A 16,163-nucleotide genomic window follows, 5' to 3' on the forward strand; every position below is an offset into this window, starting at 1 on the left:
AAAATTAAAAAAAAAAAAAAAAAAAGGGGGGGGGCTCCCTGGCTGGACGCCCAGCCGGCGGTGGTGGCGCCAGATGCAGACGCCGCCACCAGTTGGCTGGCGTTTGGGCTGGACGCCACAGCCACGACTGCGGCGCTTAGACTAAACGCCACAACCGTGGCGGTGGCGTCCAGCCCAGGCGCCAGCCAACTGGTGGCGGCGTCTGCATCTGGCGCCACCACCGCCGGCTGGGCGTCCAGCCAGGGCGCCCCACCGCGTTCACGGCGGTTTTCCCCTTTTTTTTTTTTTTTTTTAAACAAAATATACCTTTCCACCTTGGGACATCCTTCCCTCCGCCGCCGCCGCCACTTCCTTGCCTTGCCGCCTCGACATTGCCGTTATTTTGAATTTTTTTTTTTTTAGAGAGGTTGAAAGAAGATGAGCAATGAGAGTGTGATTGATGAGAGTGTGAGTGATGAGAGTGTGAGTGTTTTTTTTTAAAGGTCAAGGGCAATTTTGGGAAACCAAGTGAATTTTGTGGGCTTTATGTAGTAATTTGTGGGCGATGTTTAACAAAGTTCAAATTTATATTTAACAAATAAATAAATGATTTAAATACTTGCCATTGTGTATTTACTTAATGTTAACTAGATGAAGCTCGTCGATCTCGCAATCAGGCCACGAGACAGCGAAGTAAGAGATTTTTGGATAGATTTTTTAAGATTAAATTGTTGTATAGAGTTTTATTATCGATAGAATTCTAATATTTCATATATACAAAATTAATCATAACATTATGTAAGTATCCTATAACTCAATTCTATTTCCATCAGCAAATTCGTTTTAAAAAGTTCTTTATAATAAGACCCATTTATAATATCTTTTAAGAAAAAGACACATTTATAATACATAGTATATTTAATTTATTTAAAAAAATAATAGAGAATATTGGTAAAAATACTTTCAGTTTAGTAAAAGTAATTTAAGATCAGTAAAAATAATTTCAATTTAATAATAACATAAATATCTATTTACAAACAAATATACAAAAAAATACACTATTATATAAATAAACGATATGATATGGTATGTCTAAATATCCTACATTATAAAAAGAGATTATATGATCGTATTTAATTATAACTTTTAATAAATATCCTATAACTCAATTATATTTCCATTATCAAATTCGTTTTAAAAAGTTCTTTAAAATAAGATCCATTTATAATATATTTAATCACAAACTTTTGTACGTAGTTGGCCAAACCGTGTCACCAATTATTACAAAAGTAACTTCGTTAGTGCTATAGAGGTTACTTGGTTAGTGTTATAGTGATTACTCAATCAGTGTTATAGATAGAGGTTAATTAGTCAGTATTAGAGGTTACTCAGTTAGTATTACAAGGGTTACTCAGTCAGTTTTATAGGGGTTACTTTGTCCGGCTAGATGGTGTGGCTAGCCGCATACAAAATGCATTGTTATTAAATTTATCTAAAAAAAATTAGAAAATCAGTAAAATTAATTTTAGTTTGGTAAAAATACTTTCAGTTTAGTAAAAATAATCTTAGTTCAATAATAATAATTTAAATAATAGCATCGATATCTATTTACTAACAAAACTATAAAAAGTATTATTATATTAATATAAGCCATATGATATTGTATGTCTAAATATCCTACTTTATCAGAACGATTTTTTTTTTTAACGGGATCAGAATGAATTATTTGACCGTATTTAACATTCAAGTAAAAATGTTATCTTAAAATTTTATCAACCATCAGGGCATTGCCCGGGCACAAATCTAGTCACTAATAAATAAAGTCGGTCTCGCAGCCAGGCCACAAGACAACGACACTTGGCATTCCAATTTTTCGCCAAGTGTCGAGCCACATAGGCAAAAATTAGGTATTATTGTGACACATATGATGCTAAGTAAGCGAATTTTTGGATAAATTTTTTAAGATAATTGATGTATAGAGTTTTATTGTCGATATACTTCTAATATTTCATATATACAAAATTAATCATAACTTTTAATAAAAATCTAATAATTCGGTTCTATTTCCATCATAAAATTCGTTTTAAAAAGTTATTTAAAATAAGATCCATTTATAATATATTTAAAATAATAGAGAATTAGTAAAAAATAAGTTTTAATCTGTAAAAATACTTTCAGTTTAATAAAAATAATTTAAGTATGATATCGCATATCTAAATATATATCGTGCATTATCAAAAGTGATTAAATAACCGTATTTAACATTCAAACTAAAAGGTTTATAGGGGAGTTTTTTCCCGAGTTTATAGAGAGCAAGATAAAAATTTCTTAATGTGCCATGTAGGATTATAAATTTTAGTTATAGCCAATCACATGAGAGATTTGTAATTTCTTTTATAAATAAATAATTCAAATACCACATAAGCAAAACTGGCGAATGAGATTTTGAAGTTTAATTTAATTAAATATAAAAGATTATCTTATAAGATTTTGAATTTTATCAAAATATAAACTCACAATTTATTTTAAAATAAGAATATCAAATGATATACTACATACAACGAATAAATTAACAAATTTAATTACATACTTACAAAGAAAATATTTGTTTTAAAAAATACAAATAAACCGTGCATCGCACGGGCTTCATCTAATTATTCTAAAATATCATATCACTAATATATAAAGTCGGTCTCGCAGCCAGACCACAAGACAACGACACTTGGTATTCCAATTTTTTGCCAAGTGTCACGCCACGTGATTAGGGGATTTTGCTCCCACCAATCGGAATGCGCCACGTGGGCCAATCAGGTCCTGCCAAGTGTCCCCCAGTTGAAACTGTCAGGGCTTGCCACGTGGCACGCGCTTATTCGTCCACCTTGGACCTATTATGTCATGACATGTGGCATACTCCATGCCTAATGGAGAAACCGGCCACCCATGCCCAATTTCCGAGGGAAGCCCAATCAGCCCTAGGTTAACCTAAACCTAGGATGGGCACGTTTCCCAAGGTTATAAATACCTCCCTTAATCCTCATTAAGGGGGATTACGGAAAAAACACATTAATTACACACAGTAATAACCGGCTGATCTCGCTAACAAAGCAGATTACCTACATTAAACACTCTCACCTAGAGAGACCCAATCACTTTAATTTCCGCATTAATTACTCCTTAATCAAGTACTAACTTGACCGTTGGAGGCGGAGCTCCCACCACCAGGAGTCTCCGTTATTTTGCAGGTACAGGCGTCCGGTTCCAGTCTCGGAATTGTAACTCTCCCGCAGGACATCAGAAAACCCCGAAACATTTGGCGCCGTCTGTGGGGAGAGTACTTCTGAGATGGCATCCAAGTCTGTACCGACTCCTGAAGAGAGGCGTCCCCTAGACGACCCTCAAGTTCAGTCGGACCATGATACCGAGAGTGAATTTGAAGTTGAAGCTCACACAGCTTCAGACGGGACCCTAAGGGCCCGACGTACCCATCATACCGAAAGGAGGGAACGAGAACATCTTCAAACTGGAAGTGAGCCAGCAGGCGCACCGCCTGTTCGGCAACAGCCGACTGATGGGTCTGCTCCCATCACAAGGAACGAACTCATGACCTTCATGAGGAACTTCAAGGGAGAGATTCAAGAGTTGATCAACAAGAAGCCGCCTGCTCCAGTCAAGGAGCAGTCGGCTAAGAAACCCTCCACTTCACTGAAGAGGAAGCCAGTTCAAGGGCGAGAGGCGACTCCTCATCCTAAATCTAGGAAGCGGGAGCCACCTGCCCTTGATTTCACAAAATTCCGTTTTCCTATAGGAAATAGGAAACCTGTTCGTCATATTCAGGCGGACGGGTCGAAGCAAACATTCACAGACGCTCGGCTACTGCTAGAGCAGAAGAAGAGTGACCGATTGTCAGAGTCGGCCTCTACTTCAAACTTTCAAGACAGTCTGCGAAATGCCTCGATGAGGCATACTCAGTCGTATCATGAGAGTCAGTCAGGCGGCACCTCCCGTCAGTCCGGCTTTCATAGCGACCAGGCGGTACCAAACTTACCATTTGTGCCGCAACAACAGTATTTTTTGCAGCCACCTCCGTTTGGTGGACCTGTAGCAAAAAACGTCCAACCTATGGACTGGCAGCTACGGTTGCTTAGACTTGGTGAACAGCCGTCGGCCTTCTCCAAGGAAATTACTGAAGCCGCTCTGCCGGCCAAAGTGAAAAATGTACTAGTAGGCGCCTATGACGGCACTACTAACCCAGAAGACCATCTGATGGCATTCACCAACCTGATGTACCTTCAAGGGTTGGATGATCCCACTTGGTGCAAGTGTTTCCCAGCGACTCTCAAAGGAATCGCACAACAATGGTTCGGCAACCTGCCGACTAGTTGTGTAAATAGCTTCAGGACGCTTGCTTACTTATTCACCTCCAACTTCGCCATGAACATCCCTGCGAAGAAAACGACCCTTGATTTAGGAACAATTCAGCAGGGCGAGAAGGAGGGGCTTCGTTCTTACATCAGGCGGTTTAACCTGATGAGAATACAGATTCAAGGGTTACCGGATGAGGTAGCCTATACTGACTTTTTCAGAGGTCTTAAAGACGGGTCTACCTTCAAATTTGATTTGGTTCGAAAGAGGGTGGCGACTCTTCAAGAGGCCTTGATTGAAGCAGAAGCCTATATACAGGCGACTGATCTTTGTACGGTAAAACAGTCGGACGGGAAAAGGTTCGACAAAAGAGAAGGACGACAGAAACAGTCGTCAAACAAAGATGAGAAGAGAAAAGAGGTCTGGGCGGCTGATTCCTCTAAACAGCCGGCCCAGAAAAAGAAAAAAGAATTCAAACCATACTCCCCAAAGTATGCGTTTAACAAAGATAACCAGTTTATCCTAAAAGAAATCAAGGGACGGATCTCAATTGAGAAGCCGGTCCCCATGAAGGGTTCTGCAAACAACCGGAACCAAGATAAATTATGTGCTTATCATGATGATGTTGGTCATCACACCAATGACTGCATCAGTCTCATGCGGTATCTGGACCGCCTGGCTGAGCAAGGTGATCTTGACACTTATGTCAAGAAATCTACGGGGAACACTTCCTCAAAAAAGCAGTCGGCCAAAAAGAATCAACAGGCCGACAGCTCCGATACAGATGATGCACTCGTCTACACCATTGCAGGCGGCTTCTCAGGAGGCGGCCCCACTATTAGGGGCAACAAAGACAATATCAGGCGGTTAGATGTAAATTCCGTTCACCAAGAACGGCCGTCCAAATATTCATTTCCTGAGATTGTCATCACTGAAGAAGATCTAGGAGGGGTAAGAGGGCTGCATGACGACCCTATCGTTATTGAATGTAAAGTGGCCAACCAGAGAGTTGGCCGAATCCTCATAGATACCGGAAGCTCCTCAGATCTCATCAGTAGCAAATGTCTGTCGAAACTAAAATATCAGACTGATTGCATACATCCGGCCTCCCACCCTTTAGTAGGGTTTGGAGGAGGAGTCGTCCACCCACTGGGACGAGTGGATTTACCCATCCGCCTGGGCGAAAAAGGGGAAGGACGACACATGGTAGTCCGTTTCCTGGTAGTAGAAGAACTCTCGGCCTACAACATGATTCTGGGTCGACCAACCCTGAATAATTCCAAGGCTGTTATAATCCCATCTCTTATGTTGCTCAAGTTTGAGAGGGATAATGGAACAGTCGGCTCCCTAAGGAGAGATCAGAGGATGGCCCGAGAGTGCTATCTCTCGGATGTCAAGCCCACTGTTATGGCCACTGGGTCAAGCGGTGAAAAAACAGACCTTGACAATGTCAAGGAGAGTGCGCCTGTTCAAGAAGCAGGCGGCAAGAAGAGAAAGGCATCCCAGACAGGGGCCGCAAGAAAAGAAAGAAAATAGCAATCATTGGCAGAGGAGCGGTCGGATGAGTTTCGCCCTCAGCCGGCTGGTGAGCATGCGGACCTGATCTTAGACGACTCACGTCCTGACCGAACAGTCAAAGTTGGGACGACTGCTCTGAGAGACCTTGGTGACGACTTTCACAAACTATTGAAAGAATACAAGGACATCTTTGCATTCGAAGTCCATGAAATGCCAGGCATTAGTCCTGATCTGGCGGTACATAAACTGGCCGTGGATCCGAAAAAGAAGCCGGTACGACAAAAGAAGCGGAACCATGGCGAAGAAAGAAGTCAGGCGGCAGCCGCCGAAGTTAAAAAATTACTTGATGCAGGGTTCATTCGGCAATGTTACTTCCCAAACTGGGTTGCAAATGTGGTGCTTGTTAAAAAGCCGAATGGCACCTGGCGAATGTGTGTAGATTACACAGACTTAAACAAGGCGTGCCCCAAAGACAGTTACCCTCTGCCTAAAATTGATAACCTGGTCGACTCAACAGCCGGCCATGCTTTGATGAGCTTTATGGACGCCTATTCTGGTTTCCATCAAATTCCTTTATGGAAGAAAGATCAGGAGAAGACGGCCTTCGTCACTGATCAGGGGTTATACTGTTACACGGTCATGCCGTTTGGTCTTAAGAATGCCCCGGCTACCTTCCAGCGAATGATAAACACTGTGTTCTTTGATCAGATTGGGAGAAACGTCGAGGCATACATTGATGATATGATTGTCAAGACTAAACTTCAGAAAGATCATCTGTCGGACCTCCGAGAAACTTTCGCCACACTCAGGCGGCACCATGTCATGCTCAATCCCAAGAAATGTGTCTTTGGAGTTGAGTCTGGGAAATTTCTCGGATTCCTTATCAATCAGAGAGGAATAGAGGCGAACCCTGAGAAGGTGCAAGCGGTCATTGACATGCAGTCGCCTCGTACCATCCGAGAGGTTCAGAAGTTAACAGGTTGTCTGGCGGCCTTGGGAAGTTTTCTAAGCCGATCAGGCGACAAATGCCTATACTTTTTCCAGGCAATTAAGAAAAAGGCAAGGTTTGAATGGGGGCCGGATGCTGAGGCCGCCTTCCAGAAATTGAAAGTTCACTTGCATTCCTTGCCGAGGCTGGTCAGCCCTTTGCCCAAAGAAGTACTCTACATGTACCTAGCCGTCTCTGATCATGCGTTAAGCGCTGTTCTCCTTGCTGAAAGAGACGGCTGTCAGCTCCCGGTCTACTTTGTCAGTCACGTACTGAAAAATGCCGAGTTGAGGTATCCCCTAGTGGAGAAATTTGGTCTTGCACTCTTCATGGCTGTTAAAAAATTGAAGCCCTACTTTTTGGCACATGCAGTCGTCGTGTATACAGACCAACCTATCAAGCGGCCACTTACCATCATGGAGTCGTCAGGCCGAATGATCAAATGGGCCATAGAAATACAGAGCCTCGAAGTTACTTTCGAGCCTAGAAAAGCAGTGAAGGGGCAAGCCTTTGCTGACTTTATTGTAGATATGACTCGTCCTCCTGACTCTCAAGTTCCAGACCAAGTATGGAAGGTATATGTGGACGGAAGCTCTACTTCAAATGGTTGTGGAGCAGGCGTCATAAGTCAGTCGCCAGAGGGCGACAGGTACGAGTATGCTCTACGCTTCAGTTTTCAGGCTTCAAACAATGAGGCAGAATATGAAGCTTTACTAGCCGGGATCCGCATGTGCAAGGCGGCAGGGGCAAGAAAAATAGACGCTTGTTCTGATTCACAATTGATAGTGAGTCAGTACAATGGCGAATACAAAGCAACCCATCCGGCCATGATCAAGTATTTACAGGCGGTCCGACAAGCAGTCGGTTCCCTTGAGGATTTCCATCTAATCCAAGTGCCGAGATCAGAAAACAACCAGGCGGATGCACTGTCAAAATTAGCATCATCCGCCTCCTCTGATACTCCTCGAACTGTTTTTTGGGAAGTAATGGAGAAGAGAAGCATCGAGGAAAACCCTATTGGAATCCTAGACAGAAGCTCAACCTGGATGGATTCAATCAGGGCATATCTGACAAATGGTACACTGCCGGATGATCCTCAACAGGCGGCAGCACTGAAAAAACGAGCCACCTGTTTTGAAATGATAAAGGGAGAACTTCATAAAAGGGGGTACCTTCAACCCTTCTTAAAGTGTGTTACTCCAGAAAAGGGACGAGAGATACTAGACGATCTTCACTCTGGTTACTGTGCTTCTCATATAGGCGGTAGGACGCTTGCTCAAAGGGCAAGGCGGCAGGGCTACTTTTGGCCTACTTTGGAAGCAGATGCAATAGAGATGGTGAAGAAATGTGACAAGTGCCAAAGGTTTGGCAAACTAATTCACCGTCCGGCTACTAACCTCACTACCATTCATAGCCCACTACCGTTTTCTAAGTGAGGCATGGACATTCTGGGTCCATATACGCCTGCTACAGGCGGAAGGAGGTACATACTTGTTGCCGTTGACTACTTCACTAAATGGGTAGAGGCGGAGGCTGTTCTCAAAAGCTGGTTGGGTGACCAAGGAATTGCACACTACTTTGCATCTGTCGGCCGTCCACAAGCAAACGGCCAGGTAGAAGCCTTTAATAAAATCATCTCGGACGGTCTCAAGAAAAAGATTGAACGAGCAGGCGGCCTATGGGCGGATGAACTACCACATGTTCTCTGGGCCATTAGGACGACTGAAAAAGGGGCGACTGGAGAAACTCCATTCCTCCTAACTTACGGTGCGGAAGCTGTTCTTCCAATAGAACACTACGAGCCGACTCTTCGAGTAATGTTATATGACGAAGAGGCAAATTGGGAAGCCATGCGCCTGGCATTAGACTCACTTCCTGAAAAGAGGGGCAATGCTGTCTTGCGCCATGAAATCTATCGCCTGAGAATGACTAGATCATACAACAAAAAAGTACACAGGCGTCCACTCAAAGTAGGGGACTTTGTACTTAGAAAAATGGAAGCAGTTGGTAGGGCTAATGAGTCTGGCAAACTAACTCCCAACTGGGAAGGACCCTACCGAATCTGTGAGGAAGTCAGGGACGGTACCTACCGTCTGGAAACACCAGACGGACAACCGTTGCCTCGAACTTGGAATGTAGATAATCTTAAGAAATATTTCTTTTGAATGATGTAAATAGTCAAGAGCTACTTAATAAAAGTTTGCACTTACTATTCAATTTTGTACTAAGAGGGGCACGCCTACTAACAAATAGTCGGCTACTCTCCATGTTTAATTTTTATTCTTACTTAAGAGGGGCATGCCGTCTGTACCTTCACAGTCGGCTACTCTCCATTGAGTATTTTACTCTGTTTTCAGAGGGGCATGTCGTATGTACCTTTACAGTCGGCTACTCTCCATTGAGTATTTTCACTCTCTTCAGAGGGGCATGTCGTCTGTAACTTTACAGTCGGCTACTCTCCATTGAGTTTTTCACTCTATCTTCAAAGGGGCATGCCGTCTGTACCTTCACAGTCGGCTACTCTCCATTGAGTATTTTACTCACAATAGGGGCGTGTCGTCTGGACATATAGTCGGCTACTCTCCATAAGAAGATGGCCGACTGGTTCCAAACACATAGCCACCCCCCTAATACTTAGCTCAAAAGATTAGGGCCTGGCCGACCCTGTGCCTAACAGGCGGCTACCCTCCTTTTACTTAGCACCTACGTTCACCAAGAACTTACCAAGGCCACAGGCCGAATGATCAGACCAGGCGCCAAGCCAACTGATCAAATCTACAAAACTAATACGACCTGTCCCATCATAGCAGGCGTCCGGCGGCATCCCTCCGGATGAAATTCGTCGCAGAGAGAAGCTCCCTTTTGGGTGGAACATTGCTCTATAAACTAATTACACGGCACCTATACGACTGTCCCCAAGGGCAACCACGTAGCCGTTTTTGAGACAAGGATAACTCTATCACTAACCAAACCAGTGGTAGCAGTTGACATCTGAGTCAGATGACCGCCTGTATTACTTGGGATAAATGCAGGGGGTACCTCTTGAGTTAATAGCCAACAAACATTGGCGAATCAAGGGGTCTAGCCGGCCTCCGCCGCCTGGTACCTCTACTTCTCAAGCAAGAGTGACGGCGACTGAGTAACTCCAATGTTAACTCATAGTCACTCCCTCAAATTTGGTATGGAACCTAAAAGGTTTGAGTAGACCGCCTGTTTTTTGGCAAACAGGGGCACTCAAACCCCTATTCCTACTAGGTAACCTATTGAGTTAATAGCCAACAAACATTGGCGAATCAAGGGGATCAGCCGGCCTCCGCCGCCTGGTACCTCTACTACTCAATCTAGAGTGTGACGGAGACTAAGTAACTCCTATGTTAACTTATAGTCACTCCCTCAAACTTATTATGGAGCCTAAAAGGTATGAGTCGTCCGCCTGTTTTTAGCAAACAGGGGCTCTCAACCACTACTCCTGCTAGGTTAACAAATTATGAGTTAAAATCCAACAAACATTGGCGAATAAAGGGAAACAACCGGTACCCGCCGCTTGTTATCTCTACTACTCAGTTCCTTGGCAACTAGGTAACACTCATGTTTACTTGGTCAGACCACTTTCCTACTTGGTTAAATTTACAAATGACAGGACCGCCTGTCTAAAAAGGATCTAGACCTTAAAATGTTTCGAATACCGATTGGATAAATGGCCGACTGATCGTCTATCCTGGAAACAGACAACCAGTCGTCCAGGGGCATAGGCGGCGTGACTAACTATCCGTACCTGTCTGCAACTATCGGCCATGTAAAACAGTCGGTCTAGTGAACAATTGGATATTAGAATATAGAATACTTAGACAAATTTGAGGCAAAACAAAAATTCATTAAAAAGAAGCCGGTCATTAAAGACCGGCAAAATATTCAAAGCCCCGGCCCCCTGGCCGGGTAAATACAAAACAAACGGCACGCAGGCCGTGGAAAGAATACATAAAGCTTAAGAAGGGGGCAGATCTTCAATATTAGCAGCTGTCGCCTGGTCAGCACTCTTCTTGCTGGACTCGGCTTCAGCTGCATCCTTTTTTGATGCATTACCCCCAAGCGGCACAAGCGCCACTACCGGCTCCTCCTCCTCCAACGCTTCCTCCAACGCCTCTTCCTCAGCAGCCGCCAGGATCTCTTGATTATATGTATCAGAACACTGGCGGTACGTTTTTTCCTAAGAGGCAAAGTCGGCATTGGGGAAGAGGCGGCCCCAAGTCATGCGCTGGATTTGAGCGGAGTCTTCCATCATCTCCCGGACCAGCTCTTTCTTCTCTTGCTCGGCCTTTTCCGAGAGCTCCTGAGTAAGACTCTTCTCCTGGGTCACCAGGCGTTCCTTTACGTTGGCCAAGGATTTCTCCAAGGCTTCGTATGAGTACATTTTTAGGCGAAGAGGTTTCAGCTCGGCCTTGAGATTGGTGATGGTCGCCTCCAGCTCGCCATTCCTCTTCTGGGCCGCCTCTAACTGAGCCCGAACAGCGGCGGTAGCCTGCGCCTGATAATAAAGAATATCAATGGTCAGAACTTCATTTTGGGCAATTTGAAACATTGCCTTATCACAGTCAGAGGCGGCCATAGCTTTTGCAGCCTTTACCTCTTTGTTCTTCCGGTCAAGCGGCTTGCGAAGGCCGTTCACTGGGAGCAGGGCCTAAGTACAAAGGAACAGGCGTCAGTTTCCAAACAAAAAGAAAACAGGCGTCCTGGAATTCAAATACTCAAAAATATGCTAAGTATACCTCAGCAAGGACCCCTGCAATCCCGTCTAGGTCAAGGGTGCCGACACCCCTGACCGCCTCCCTTTCAGCTGGAGGAACTACCGTCATCATAGACTTGGCCATCTCTACCAAGTCAGGCTCCTGAGGGCCGGCTGCATCAAGCATAAACAAACGGATTAGACCTAGTAAAAAAAGGGAGCGAGTCTAAAATTTACAAGGACAACTTCTTACTTCTAGGCGGCCCAGTTGGAGTTTTAGAAGAAGTGGCCGGCTGTTTCTCAGCCGCCACATGTTTCCTGGCAGAACCAGGAGAGCTCCCAACAGTCGTCCTCCGGGCCTTGGGGTCCGGTTGTTGGGAAGATGAAGCTCTTGGAGCACCCGTCTAAAAAAGAAGAAAAAAAAGAGAGTCAGTATATGCATAAACACAACTCCAAAAAGAGGGTGAAAGGTTCGGAGCTCACCAAGGGTGCTCCCTTCTTGGGGGAGTCGGTTGAAGCTTGTTGCATGATGGAGGCCCGCAACATGGCCGCCGCAGTCTTGGAGGCGGTGATTTTGCTCATGGCGTCAGCTGCAAAAACAAACAGCAAAGTTAATAAAAGATAACAAGAAATGTATGGAACAACAGAGTATTCGACAGGCCGACTACCTCTTGAGCACCGACTGCTGAGGCCACAGGCGGCCAAAAAGTACTCGTCGTAGAGCCATTTGAAGCTCGGGACGCAGTGCAGGGGTACTTGCTCTCGTATCCCTGAAGTAGAGTCGACCCTCGACTCTACTTTAAAGAGTCCTTTATCAAGGATCTCTTTCTTAGCCTTGGGGGGAACAGGCGGCATGCTACGGCCGCCTGCAAGAAGGGGCGGATTCCTATTCCACCTATTGAAGCGCTTGTTCAGCTCAGTGTCTGAACTCTCAATGATGAGGAAGGTGCTCCGCCAGTCCTTCCACTTGTTTGCTTTACCTCTCGTCATGAGGTAGCCCCTGTGGCTTGTCAATTGATACCAGCCGGTACCGCCTGTCTTAGGGGTCCGGCTGAGATAGTTCATATGGGCGAAAGCCTCGAAGCTCGGCTCCACCCCGTGCAGTTCGCACCCGGCCACATAGCCGAGTACGTTTACCCAGGAGTTTGGGGCTAACTGCCATAACCCCAACTCATACCCATCCAAGATCCGCTGAACAGCCGGATGTAATGGGAAGCGCAGCCCTGCCTTGATGGCCGCCTCATAGCAGCCAAAGCAGGCGCTATCATAACTGGTACCAGCCGGCCAGACGACTGTGTCTTCTGGATCCGGCACAAACACTAGAAAGGCGGGGCCCATGGTGTGGTTTGCAATAAAGCTCTCCACTTTCTCTTGCATGGCTGTGATCCGGCCCCGAGGTACCGTGCAGTAGTAGGGGGTATTTAGCTCTCGGTAAGAGGCGGATGGCTCCGCCCAATTGTCCCCCTTCTCAACTGCGTGAGAAATTCTCGCCTCTTGCAGGCGGCTGTTTTTCTCTTTTGTGTCCAAAGAAGCATGGCCAGAAGAGCTTGACTCGGAATCGTCCTCTGACGAGTCCGAAGAGGACGAATCCTCCCCTCTCCCGGAGGGGCCCGCCTCCTCTCTTTGAAAAGGATCAGATTTGTTAACTGTTAAATGGGAAGGGGTCACTATGACTCCTCCCTCAGAATTGTCGGCTTTCAGGCCGCCTTGTTTCACTTCCACATCTGGCGCCTGGTCAGATGTTTCACTAAGCGGCACCCTGTGGGAGGAGCCGTCTGAATTTGAGATCCTAGCAGTCTTTTTCGTTCTGGCCATCCTGCTCTGCATAGACACAGATACAGTCAGACTTTGTATAAAGGGCAAAGATGGGTCCGGAAAAGGGCAGGCGGCACTCCTAGTCCTAGATTCAGCCGTCCCCGGTGACCGGCTGATCACTAACCTAGGTCGTGTCGTGTGCTTCCGTGGTGCCATTTCAAAAAATAAAAAGAAAATTAAGAGTAAGAGAATCGACAGTTACCTGAACGAGTGACGATTGATGAAGTGCTGAAAATCCTGTGCAGTCGGCTTGTCAGAACAGGCGGTAGGCAGAAAAGGTCCAAAATGTCAGAGCAAGTTCAGGGGTCCGAATGTTCTCTCTCAAAGTTCTCGTGTGAAAATGACTCAAGACAATCCTCCCTTATATAGGCGAAGTGAGGAGGCGAAGGGTCACTTTCAGAATTCAAAATTTGGGCAGGAATATCTCTCGGCCTTTCGCCGACTGACACCTGTAGAAGGTCGTCGCCTGTTACAGTGCGACACCTGTCACAGGTAACACGTGACCAGTCACGTGCCACCTGTGAGGGGCAAATGATTAGGGGATTTTTCTCCCACCAATCGGAATGCGCCACGTGGGCCAATCAGGTCCTGCCAAGTGTCCCCCAGTTGGAACTGTCAGGGCTTGCCACGTGGCACGCGCTTATTCGTCCACCTTGGACCTATTATGTCATGACATGTGGCATACTCCATGCCTAATGGAGAAACCGGCCACCCAGGCCCAATTTCCGAGGGAAGCCCAATCAGCCCTAGGTTAACCTAAACCTAGGATGGGCACGTTTCCCAAGGTTATAAATACCTCCCTTAATCCTCATTAAGGGGGATTACGGAAAAAACACATTAATTACACACAGTAATAACCGGCTGATCTCGCTAACAAAGCAGATTACCTACATTAAACACTCTCACCTAGAGAGACCCAATCACTTTAATTTCCGCATTAATTACTCCTTAATCAAGTACTAACTTGACCGTTGGAGGCGGAGCTCCCACCACCAGGAGTCTCCGTTATTTTGCAGGTACAGGCGTCCGGTTCCAGTCTCGGAATTGTAACTCTCCCGCAGGACATCAGAAAACCCCGAAACACCACGTAGGCGACAAATGGATATTATTGTGACACATATGAGTATAAGTAAGCGAATTTTGGATAGATTTTCTAAGATAAAATTTTTTTATAGAGTTTATTATCGATACTTTTCTTATTAATATTTCATGTATACAAAATTAATCCTAACTATTAATAAATATCCTATAACTCGGTTCTATTTCTATCATAAAATTCGTTTTGAAGAGTTCTTTAAAATAAGATCCATTTACAATATATTTATTTATTTATTTTAAAAAATTATAGAGAATTAGTAAAAAATAATCTTTAATTAGTAAAAATAATTTCACTTCAGAGAAAAAAAAATTTTAATTTCAATAAATAATTTCAAGTCAATAATAACATAAATATTTATTTACAAACAGAACTACAAAAAATACACTATTATGATATCGTATCAAGCTAAAAGTTTATCCTAAAATTTTATCACCAATCTGGGCATCACCCGGGCACAAAACTAGATTAGGTATACATAAAATAATTTATAATTCTTTTGAAAAAAATTATCTTTTTATTGACAATAGAATACTACTCAACACACCACATATTATAATTAATATAAATATCCAATTAACAATAGAATTTTACTCCTATACAAATAACCACGTGATTATAATTATAAATATAGCCATGTATTTCTTCAAAAAAAAGGGAAATTCTCAACGGCGACCCCCAACTTCTGCTACGCACCAACGGTAACCCCCTTTTTTTGGATTATACAAAATGACAGTATTTATCTTTTTTCTCCCAATGATGACATTAATGATGGTGTTTTAACATAAATATCATAAATAAAGTTAACCATGGTTAACTTTCCCACCCCCCCCCCCAAAGTTAGACAACGGTTAAAAATCCTTTATCCCTTAATTCTCCAACTTCCTCCATTGTTGTCTTCTTCGTCATCCAATTTTACCCAGCCACCATGGGAAGAGCTCGTGCAATCAAGCTTCGCTATTGCAACTGTTCATTTAAGCGATTTTTGGATGTGCGTTTTTCAGACACACGCTCCAATCCAGACAGGCCCTGCTACAAATGCAGTAGCTGTCACTTTTTTGCATGGGTTCCTGAAGAAAATATTGTGAGGATTGTTGATGAGGTCAACGATGAAGGTTATTTTGATGGCTTTGGCAAGAAGATGATGAAGATTGCAATTGGGATGTTTTTAATTTGGTTTTTCTATACTTTAATTAAGTGAATGAATTTGTAAACCCTACATTGATAATTTGGGGGAAATTAGTTGAAATTAGGGTCTCATGTAAGGGCAATTGGGATGTTTGTACTTAGTCCTTAACAATCTAGGTAGTTGAATGATGTACTGATCATCCTAATTGAATAAAATTTAGAACTTTGTTCAAATTCAATTACTTTTGTTTTGTTGCTCTGTTATTCAATTGTATCAATAAACTATAATAAATCATGGTTGGACACAATATAAACATAAAGGAACGATACTTGGAGATTAAAACTTAAGCAATTGTTCACAATCCAAACTAATAATTCCCAAAAAAATCAGTTTCCAGTGTTATTTCCATAAGATGCCCTGTTCCCCCCCCCCCCCCAAAATACCCAAAATAAATTGATTCAAATACCCAAAAAAAATCAGTTTCCAATGCTATTTACAACCAACACATTCTTCTACTAAGGCTGGGTTGAGAACCTAATTTCACTAAGCTTCC

This window comes from Chenopodium quinoa, unplaced genomic scaffold (assembly GCF_001683475.1).
Source record: "Chenopodium quinoa cultivar QQ74 unplaced genomic scaffold, ASM168347v1, whole genome shotgun sequence".
NCBI lineage: Eukaryota > Viridiplantae > Streptophyta > Magnoliopsida > Caryophyllales > Amaranthaceae > Chenopodium > Chenopodium quinoa.